General features: G+C 40.7%; 1 protein-coding gene across 1 annotated transcript in view; it reads right to left on the bottom strand.

Annotated features, from left to right (window-relative positions):
- CCDC186 (coiled-coil domain containing 186) overlaps positions 1 to 8,802 on the bottom strand; it is a 36,365-nt gene extending 27,563 nt beyond the window's left edge. Inside the window, exon 1 of the mRNA XM_009635890.2 lies at positions 8,602 to 8,802. The gene's annotated coding sequence lies outside the window, so the exon portion shown is untranslated. The remainder of the gene's footprint in view (positions 1 to 8,601) is intronic.
- Positions 8,803 to 9,015: the final 213 nt, after the last annotated feature.

Here is a 9,015-nt window from a genome sequence, read left to right as displayed (position 1 = left end):
AAGGATGGAGGGGGTGGGGGGTGGAAGGAGCATCAAAGTTGTTCCTTCCCATACATGCTTTAACAGTAAATTCTCACTTCAGAGTCCATTCACTGGCATGGAGAAAAGCAGTTTCTCTAACAGCCACTCCTCCTCCTTCCCCTGCTGAAAAGTACATACACTCTTACTTTTTAAGGAAGCTGCGACACCCTCATGCCTTGGCTGTCCATCAGGTTATCCACTACATCAGCTGAAAATCTTACCCCCCTATTCCAGTACTGCTAATTCCCAGACACTGGAAGGAATTCACAATGAAAGCAATTCTTGTATGCTTCCTCCTGTCTGCACAGATCTAATTAGGAACACAACCTTTCCCAGCTATAGCCTGCTATTCTGTTATTACAGGTATGCACCGAGAATCTGGTACATTTTAATTCAATATTATGCCATTTCAAACTGCCTGTCTTTTCAATCTTCTTATGGAGCACAAACGTGATTCTTTTAAATCCCTGACTACAAAGGGCTTTCCTAAGCAGACACACTATTAATGCTAGCATTTAATTTCATAAAATAGATAGCTTGACCCAAGCTATCAACACTGACGTTATAAATAGTCGAGAAGGAGGAAATGACTTTGTTTCAGCCAACTTCAAAATACACATGAGATGACATCTAAAGCAACACACTAAATGACATGTATAGGAAGCATTTTCTGAGGTGTGGCTGCCTAGAAGAATTCACTAACAAGGGAAAAAAAGAAAGTATGTGCCTTGTCACCTAGTAACAACCACAGCGGGGCTGTTTTACAATAAACAGATTAAAGAATGACAGAAGTGTGTGCCTGGGGTGGTTCTGTAAGCAAACAGACTGGTGGTCAAGTTCCCAAGAAATGAAAATCACTGCTCTAAGAGAAAAAATACATTTAAGCTACAAAGCTTAAACATACTGCAGAGGGCAAAAAAGGGAAGGAGGGACTAATGCTTCAAGAGTCTGTGTATATACAAAAACTTGTTCAAACCAGGGTGGATTTTGAAAGGAAGTGAAGAGCATTGAGATAGATGACTCTGAGGCACAAAACCTTCTGAAAGGGGAGTAATAACAAGAAGTTAATACAGTAAATGCAGTTCACTGAACACCAGGCATACTCAACCATGCATTACACATTGTAATGGCCAGTAGCAGGCAATTATGTCAGTTCCTTTCAACAAGAAAGGGGTTTGCATCATCTTTGGGTAGATGTTTTTCACTCATAGCTGTGCTCCTAAGAGAGACCTTGTAGCAGAGTCCCTGATGAAGAGGGAATCATCTACTCTCCAAAGAAGTATACATGCAATCCACAACACAGTGAAAACACAGTTTCTCACACCATCAGCTAAGACCACGTATGCTCTTCACCTCCAGCTATGTGAAAAACATCTAGGCAGGTTTTACAGGATAGGAAACAAGCTCATTTTTAAATAGAAGTACAACGTAAATTTACAAAGCCATCCTCTTTCCCCTTCCATTTCATATCTGTCACAGCAGAGTACTCAAATTTCCTTTAAGTAAGTCTCAGAAAGCTGCAATACAGATACGATGCATTTCCGAGAGTAGGTGGGGGACGAGGGAAGGAGTGATGAAGCGCTCCATGGCTCATGGGCAGATGACCCCAACAGCCTAAGTACCATGACCAGGCCAGGCAAGAAGCTCAGTGACAGAAGAATCTGGTGACACCACCACAAGCAGCCTGAGTTCCCACAGGCCCCCACCACTCTTACAGGGATGCCACCTCAGCACTCATACAGTTGTGTTGCCACTGTAGAATGTGCTGTAAACTCGCTACGGAAACACTGCCTCCCTCTGAACAAAGTCCACATCTTTACAGGAAAAAGCCTACCTAGAAAACAAGCCCCTGGAAATTGCTTCAGAGCAATTCTCTTCACATTGTGATTTGAGATCCATATTTCCTGGTTCTTTCTCAAGCTGCACTGGATCGATAACTCACAAAATTGCTGCTGTTACTCTTTATTTTGCTTTTCAAGATGGCACTTTCTCAAGATGAGCTCCACTGGAAATTCATCATAAAAATCTAAGCAAACACCCTTAAGCAGTAGTCTCTTCCAATGCTCTGCAACGCTCGCTAACTTTCCATATTGGTCCTGGTTTCTGAACTCACAGTAAACTAAAGTAAATTAAACTTCATTTCTCTGCTTTCCTATGCAATTCAGGTTTAGTCTGCAGCTTGCCTTGTCAGTTACTGGGAGAAGGGATGATGCATGTCCTTTGGTCAGCTTCTTATGAAGAGAGCTAGAAAAGGGGTTTACTCATAACATCCTCAAACTGCCCAGACAAAGCAAATCACTGCTTATGTTCCCTAGTACTAGGCCAGAAGACTCGGGCAGTACTACATACCTCAAATAACCAGCTGTCTATCCCAGGTGCTGCGTTACTATTCTCTGTACCAGATTCCAACTTATTTTACAAACATCTCTGCTCCTCCGTGTCCTCCTCTCCAATCAAAAAATGCTCCATTGATCTATGGGTTCAGAGATTTTTTTTTTTTTTTTTTGCCAGCAGATCCCAATGTTGCAGAAGCAAATGAGGAAAGAATAGCTTCACTTTGATCCCGGAGGTGCCAGATGCAGACACTTATGAATCATTCCAGTTCTGGCAAAGCTGAATTTAGTAAAGCTGACATACAGCTTGTCTACATACTTAGAAAGTTGTGGGTTTTCTCTCTAACCCAGGTGCCAGATGAACAGAAAATTCTACACCCCCATTAAATCAGTTAGAAACGTAACGCTTTCATGATGATTGCCCTGTTTGTTGACCTGCAATTCTCCAGACAGCAAAGCACTGAAGCACCTGAAATTGCAGCTGGTCTAAACAGATACCAGAAACTGTTTCCTCTATTTTCATTACCCTACCTTTCTAATAGCTCTCCAATCATCAAGAGGTTTGTTCATGGACTGTGTATTATATCTGAAGGTAGAAATACTATCAGCTTAGTCGTGCAACCTTTCAAAACTTTAAAAAAAACCTAACGCATACACAAAAAAAAAGGCTACTAAAAAAAATCCAAACAGCTAAATCTAGAATTGGGGGGTCTGGAAGATAGACTTTTTTAAAAAAATTAAAAGCATTATCCTCATGGAATTATAGCTGCCAAAGAAAAAAATTTAATTTTTTTTCTGAATCACCTAATAGTAAATTAAAACGCAGCTATGTGAATTTCCAAGAGGAAACTACATGCATTTACAGCTATTTTGAAGATTCACACTTACACCTCAAGTCACACTTTCCCATTACTCCAGGCCTCCCAACTGCCAACTAAAGCCCTCAGCAACTCGCCCGCCACAGCTACCAACACACACCGCCCTCCTGGGCTCAGCTACAAATGAAACGTCCATTACACGGCGTTACACTGCTCCGTGCCTTGACCTGGAAAGCACTGAGCGCTAGAAGCTGCCCTTCTTTGGCAAATACGCAACTTGGACATGAGCTGGAACTTCAGCTCTTTTTGCTAGGAGGGAATCTAACATTTACATTGCCTGCAACTGGGGACTGACTTTTAATTCAGTAATACTGAGCAATATGTTTCAAAATGTGCCTTTTTTCTGACATAATTTTCAAAAACTCGTATCAAGAAAGATCAGCAATGTCCTAAATCTATCCTAAGATAGCAGGTTCACACCCACCCCTTGGAAATTGTGATTAAACAGTAATTGTGATGTTAAAAAGGAGCAATATGACATTACAGTGTACATGCAAATGCATAATCAATATGTACTCCACCATTTAAACAACTCTGCCTCCTATTCATAGAATCATAGAATTGTTTAGGTTGGAAAAGACCTTTAAGATCATCAAATCCAACCATTAATGTTATTCATTCATGTTAAGGACATGTAATATCAAATTCCAATCCACAGACTGGTTTTACAAGTGGCTCATTACACTCAAGCAGAATACCAACTCTCTTCGTGTAAACAGCTACTAAAGCTCATGAAGCAAAGACAAATACGTAACTTTAACAAGACCACATTTATCATTTATACTTCAATGATGTGTTCGCTCTTTCCCCAATCACTGCAGTCTAGACTAAAGGCTCTGGTGAGAGATATTTTTATATTGCCTTACATTTCAACTCGCACATCTGTGAAATGAAGTGACATATGACTGAAGTTTCAACAGTCAAAAGGCTTTTCTCAATGAAGCTCTGATGTTCATTGGAAAACCTCAGCAAAAGCAAAACCTGCACACCAGCACCATTTGAACAGTTCGGTTACAGACCCACTTCCCTCTTGCAGGCTCCTGGGCAACAAAAAGAGTCCAAGTGATTTAGCCAGGCTTCAATTGCAAATTCAATCATTAACATGAGATGCAATATAATCCAGTGTAACACTGGAGATGGACTTTATTTCAAAGAGTTAATTAGTGTTTGTTGGCTGAAGAATACTGAAGAGGATGATAATGATTTTTAGAGTTTTCTTGACAAGTCTCATACATATGAAGCAACCAGCAGCCTAAGTAAGACTTTAAAGAAGTCGCATGCAAAAAAGCTTCACAAATGCCATAGCATTTATCAGGAAGACCATAATTTAGTTGTCTGAACAGTTTGTTCCACAAAGGACTATTCCTCTCCTTTAATTATCACTCTACAAAATATTCTATTAGAAACATAATCTTAGATGAATCACAGTCCTTTCTATTATCTTTAAACAGATTATCCTAAACCAGAGACGTTAAAGTAACCATTAACAACCAGTCAGAATCACAGGAACTGCCACTTCATTTCAGTTCAGGTTTAATTTCCAACCTATTACACCTGGGTAAGAGACAGAGCTGTAGGATAGCTTATGTACTATCACATGTACAATGACACTCCAACAAGACTGCTAAAAAAACAACTGATCTTGGGGTATGACAACGTTGTTTTCTTCTTGTAGTGTTGTTCATTGTAAAACCCAAGATGCATCTCTTGAAGAACTTCTCACATCTTCACTAGACAATGATCATTATCAGCAAACTAAAATGTTTTTCCAAGCCAGTGCCAACCTGTCATTGCCAAAAATTTTATGTGACAGTAAGGCTAAAAATAAAATGGAAGAGAAATCTTACAGTTTTTGTTAGCAGTTACCTGTAGTGTAATCCTAATAACACTTTCACCTAAACTAATCTGAACAGACTGCACATACCTTTCTACTTCACTTGTTGGGTGAGGTTTTTTTTCTTTTTCCAAAGCAAAACATCCTCAACTACTGTCTCCTGCTCATCACAATGACTAGCAAAACAAACTTTCCTGTTGTTTCCAATTCTAAGCAACTTACCTGTACTTTGCATGTCTTTCGTAAGAAGTCTATCACAAATGGCTTTCCCAGACTAAGCATTACACCACCAGATAACAGTGCAAAAGAGACAAACAATCCTAGAGGTAATGCTGTTTTCAACTGCAGTTTATAAAGGAGGATTCAGCTAAAGAAGTTCTGTTCTATGTGACAAGACATGAAAAGTAGCTCTACTGTATACCAGCTGTGTAGAGGGACAAATTGAAAGATTTCAAGTAAATCAAAAGGGACTGGGGTAGAAAGGTCCTCCACAAAGCCAGATATTTTACATCATCTTGTGTGAGATGTATAAACGTGAAGCCAGAGGGACTATTTGAAAGGCGTTTGGTTACATCTCCACATGTAATCAGAGCAGCAAGCCACCCAAGTTTAGAAATGATGAAACATGATAAAAACAAAATTAAATGGATTGAAAAGCATCACAACACCTAAAAAAAAGTCAGAAAAAGAACAGCTTAAGAAGAGATGCAGTTGATCACCACTGCCTGTATTCCATACAAAACAGATAGGGGGTAGCCATGAGATTTCATACACCGATGGCCTTCCTGTATTTACAGATCACACATAAGGGAAACAAAAGAAACACACTTCAGTCCCACCTACACTAACTCTCCCAATATTAATTCATTTTTGCCCAAGACCAAATAAAAGATACTGCTCTAATTTAGAGAAAAGATTATTGGGATATCACCCAGTATTGCAGAGAAGGACGATGTAACGTAACGCGGTCCCATCTGCACCGAAAAGCCAGAGGACTGCAGGACAGACAGGACAACTGTGACTCACAGCACAAGTGGTAAAGCTGGCTGCGCGCTGGGACCAGCCCAGGCATAACTTGACACAGCTCCCCGATTCAGCTCACACAAAGGCTTGCTTTGATCCACACGCTCGAAGGGAGGGGAGTGGAAGGGTGCCTATACACAGTGGGTACTCTCAGGATTTCCTTGCTTTTATCAGTTTAATACTTAATCTCAGTTATTCTTCTCTTTTCTAATCCGACTTTATATAACACAGATTGCATGCAGTGCCAAGGCGCAAAGCTCAGCATTATTATCAAGTCTTTTAACATGAGTCAAGTACTTCAGAAGACAAGGTTTACTCAACCTGTACCTTTGCTTTTCTTTGCTTATGTGACAGGTTAGAGAGTTGAGCAATATTGTATGAATTCCTTCAAGGCATCACTAGGTTTTCTACTGATCTCATCCAAGTGGTTAATATTACAGTCGTATTAACTCCACACATGGAATCACAACTCCAAAATAAAGTTCATCAGTTAAGGTTTAACCAGAGTGTCTGGATTTGTTCTCATCACAACACAAGTCATGGGGTACACCTTGAACGTGTTATTTTTTCTCACACTAGTCCCAAGGTTGGAAGCTCACATCTCAGGGGAAAACAATATACCAGCAAGAGCATCCTTTTACTGTGAACTTTAAATGAGACTTGGATACTTAAGGGTTTACGCACAGACTTGTAATCTTCTGTTAGTAGAATGTCCTCAGCACAGGACAACTTTTACTCTTCTAAAGAAACAAAAGCGGCCTCCCTACACCACTCAGCAACCGATGCAGCATCAGCAACAGCACTACTGTAACCTTTCAGGATTCTAGCATCATGCCTTCGGCGCCGCTTACGACACGGCCAGTACAGCCAATCAGTCAGTCACTACCACTACCCTGTTTGCATTCATGTTCTGACACCGATAACATCACCTGGGCAAAGAAGAATGTTTTAAGGTAGGGGAAGAAGTCAAATTTACGATCCAGTTCACAACCTGGACAAAGCATACATTCTATGACAGGTCTTCTCCACCTACAACTGAGTCATAACTCTCATTCACACTATGAAAGAGCACTGGCAGACCTTCCTACAAAATCGTAGTGTCACGGTATTGGTAAGATATGGGTCTCAGTGTATTTGGCATTGAAGATGCCAGCGTGTTTGCTATCAATAGCTGTTTTCAAATGTTGCTTCCAGAACAGGAAACAGAGTTGTAAAATTCCAGCCACGGCATTGCTGTCTGCGTGACCACCACATACTGAATAACACCGTTTGTGAGGATGGTAAGGCTCTGCTGTTTTCAAACCCAATTCTCCTACAGAGTTCCTCCAGTATCCCTGGAAACAAACAAGCAGAAAACTTCAATCCTTTAAGGATCTGAATGAGTCAACTGTAAGCTCTACAGAAGACTGATGACTTCTAATTAAGAGTTAGTATTATATAAATATTATTTCATTAAAAAGAAAAGCAGTATTCCATGTACTTCATGAAATCAGGGTCATGATTTTCTCCTCTCTTCTGACACCAATTTGTTTCTGATAAGATTATTTTTTTTTTCTCCCCCCCACCCTCAATTTGAGGCAGCAGAGCCTTGGTCTATAACTTGAAGATAAGAATTATTTGTAAGGCTTTCCAATGTTGTTTTTGGCAACTGGAAAATAAGTTCAGAACGAGCCAACCCAGAATAAGTATAGGATATTGCCTACTGGAGCCCACATGTTGGCAAAAGTTGCTGATTTAACTTATTTCTCCTGCCTAATAACACTACTAAATCCAGAAAAGCACTTTTTTTCCATAGCTCTTTAAAAAGCCAGCTTTAGGAAATTCAGTATTAGCTTTGGGTAATGATAAGCAACATCCCTGCTAATTAGGACCAAAGAAACCACTCACTGTATTTGGTTCTTCAGTCCTCTTCTCAACACCTTGAAATAGTGAACCTCACAATACCAGCAAACATCCGCCAACAACCCCAAATCAAGTCTTATGAAACAACAGAAAATATTGTTTTAAAGCCAAGTCAAGACAGATTGAAAAAATTTCAGAAAAAGAAGAGGACTCAAAGGCAATACAGAACAAGTTTACTTTTTTTTTTTTTCATAAAATGGATGGCATTTCAAACTGACAGTCGCTTGAAACCTCTTCAGACTTTCTGTTTCCCATACTTCTAGAGCTTAACCATCTCCTCCCCTAAAGTCAATGGCAACATAAGCATTCACAGCAGCCAGTGATTACATTCCCTTGTCAATATAAGAATGCAGCTGTGGCTCACGCTGTTTCAACAATTTCCCTATACAACAAAACGTACTGGGGCACCGGTCACGTGGGTTTTTTTTTTTAGTGTATTCTGCTTGCAACATTTTATCTTCCGAAAAGCAGTTTTACAAGAAGATAAAGCAAACCGACAATAAAGCCAGACTACCGTACTTCTGATCTTACACACAGATTCCGATTCCACAAGAGGTCCTCTCCTGGTCTGCACAGAGTCTCCCTGGAAGCGTATACGTATCAGACTCACCTGCGCAGACTATTTTCCAGGACAAGAGCCAAAATCCGCAAGCCTACATCATAATCATCTCGCCGAAATTGCAGCAAAGCTTTCTGCTTTCAAACCTGGAGGGGCAAGCAGCTTTTGCAAATACCATCTGCAAGAACAAGGACACATACGCTACCGCAACACCGCAGCCGGCTCTAAAAAAATAACCTTCATACTGGTGTAACGGAGGCGGGGGGTTGTTATCTTAATTTTTTAACCATATAGTGCAATCAACACACAACCAACGAAACGGGACGGCCTAATTAATAACGCGGAGAGGAAAGCTGTCAAGAAACAAAGAGACCACGAGCCAGCGCAGGAGCCAGAGCTACCGGGTCGGGAGGTCCCGGCTCCCCGGGCGCTGCTAAGGCAGGGCTGCACCCCCCCGCCCCCAGG

The sequence above is a fragment of the Egretta garzetta genome, unplaced genomic scaffold (genome assembly GCF_000687185.1).
Source record: "Egretta garzetta isolate BGI_Z169 unplaced genomic scaffold, ASM68718v1 scaffold273, whole genome shotgun sequence".
Taxonomy (NCBI): Eukaryota; Metazoa; Chordata; class Aves; order Pelecaniformes; family Ardeidae; genus Egretta; species Egretta garzetta.
This window is presented reverse-complemented; position numbering and strand designations above follow the sequence as displayed.